The following is a 2,500-nucleotide window of genomic DNA, read 5'->3' as shown; positions in this document are numbered from 1 at the left end:
ATGGAGAACATAAACACAGGGGAAGGCTCGGAACCCTAAACACTCTAACGTTTCGTTCGCGTAGAACTTCTTCAGAGTCTCTAACGTTTCGTTCGCGTAGAACTTCTTCAGAGTCTCTAACGTTTCGTTCGCGTAGAACTTCTTATCAATATATATATACACATATATATACATACGTATATATATATATATATATATATATATATATATACATACACGTGTGTATGTGTGTGTGTGTGTGTGTGTGTGTGTGTGTGTGTGTGTGTGTGTGTGTGTGTGTGTGTGTGTGTGGTTTATTTTAATTCCTCGCTCATTTTGCCTCCTGTTCTCTTTCATTACGCAAATGCCTTCCACTACTTCCTCGACTCCTCTGCAAGCCAACTTTCAACTCTTTTTTGCTCCGTTTTGCTCATTTATCTATTCTTCTTTCATCATTTACTTGATGTTTGGCACCCGTCCTTTCTACATCACCAGATGACTCGGGCCCTCCTCTTCTTCCTCTTCCTCTTTCTCCTCCTCCTCTTCTTGTTCCTTTCCCTCCTCCTTCTCCTCCCTCATCCCCTTTCCTCCCTCATCTGCTGAGAATAAATATAGTTCACTAAAAGTTTTTCCCTTTCCCTTCACATCAAAGTAACTGACGTCTCGTCTCTGTTTGAGAGCTACCTCGTCGGGATTTTTCCTTTTCAGCTGGATGTAGAACCCTTCAAGTAAATATCTTTCAATCAAACAACTACATACTTAGTCTCCTTATTAGAAAAGGCAAATATAATGTATCAGTAGAGCGTGGGGTAATGAGACTGAATGAGCCAGACTCTTTTATTCAGCTGGAAGAGACCGTTATTCAACCAGGTAGATTAATTAAGACTTTTAATCTGACTGATGTTAGAAGATCTTAATCAGGAAAAAAATCCCCGCTCCAAAGAGGGCGGTTTTTCAAATGGCCTTATCAAATATACATCACCTATCGGTGATGTTTATATATATATATATATATATATATATATATATATATATATATATATATATATATATATATATATATATAAACATCACCGATATATATATGTATGTATATAAAATGTATACTAGACCCTTTATCAATCAGTCCTACCACTGTTTCTCAATTTCAATTTGCAAATGAAACTTTTGTTACTGTTGCATGACCCCATTTAAATAATAGGGTGTATGGCATGCATATATGTATGCATGTATGTATATATGTATGTATATATGTATGTATTTATGCAAGTATAAATGTATGTATATATGCATGCATGGAAGTTTATATGTATGTACATTATGTATGTATGTATGTATATATATATATGGATGTGTGTATCTATGAATGTATGTATGCATGCATGGAAGTTTATATGTATGTACATTACATATGTATATATGTATGTGTGTATCTATGTATGTATGTGTGCATGCATGTATGCATGTATGTATGCACGTATGTCTGTATGTTTATACGTATGTATGTATACATGTGAGTATTGGAAAACTGTAAACACCAGTTTCAATTGAAGAGTTTATTTGCCCGACGTTTCGATTCCCGTCCAGGAATCGTCTTCAGGGGGTATACCGGTTACAAGAATGTGAACTCCTTATGAATCGCCGAAATGGTAAACCTGGGAAAGGTTCACTCTTTCAGTCAATTGTACAAAGCATACCTTACAATAATAAAAAAAATACATTACAAATTAAATGCCAATTAGAATAAAATAAAATTCAAATAAAAGTTACATATTTGTGAACAAGCGAAGCAAAAGTAACCATAGGTGACACACAGTAAAAACAACAGGACAGAGATGTAAATAGAAGTGGACCAAATGTCCGCACTGAAGAATCAGGAACAAACGACATTAAAAACAAAAATACACTACAAAAATACAAATAAAATAAGATACATAGCTGTGAACAAAAAACAAGAGAAGCAAAATAAAAAGCAAAGAAGATAAAAAAAGAAAGAAGAACCGTAGAGAAAAAAGGAAGCAAACTACAACTGTAAAGGAGGACAAAAGTCACGGGAAGGGGGAGTCGAAGAGGTGCATTGGGAGACCGCTTTCGAGAAAGGAAGTCGGCCAAAAGCCAACTGGTGAACAAACGACAGGTCGAAAAGCAGACGGAGAATAGAAAACAGAACAGAGGAATTAGCCTGTGTTACTCCTCGTGCCTAAATAAATAGGGTTGCGGTTCTTCTTTTTTTTTTTTTATCTTCTTTGCTTTTTATTTGTCTGCTTGTAATGTAGTCATTTGTTTTAGAGTCCTTGTTCCTCCTGTCCCCCACTTCCTACTTCTCTGGACATTTGGTCCACCTTCTTTCTTTTACGTCTTTGGATTATGTTCTGTTTTTACTTTTGGGTTTCGTTTTTTTTTTTTGTCACACTTGCTTTATGTTCACTGCCATTTACTCTTTTTATTTTGTTTCGTTGTAATTTAGCCGTTTACCCTTGACATTTCTTTGCGGACATTTGGTCCTTGTTCTATGTTCTGA

The sequence above is a fragment of the Oratosquilla oratoria genome, chromosome 2 (genome assembly GCF_046742065.1).
Source record: "Oratosquilla oratoria isolate Oo_2021 chromosome 2, ASM4674206v1, whole genome shotgun sequence".
Taxonomy (NCBI): domain Eukaryota; kingdom Metazoa; phylum Arthropoda; class Malacostraca; order Stomatopoda; family Squillidae; genus Oratosquilla; species Oratosquilla oratoria.
Note: the sequence above shows the minus strand (reverse complement) of the source record.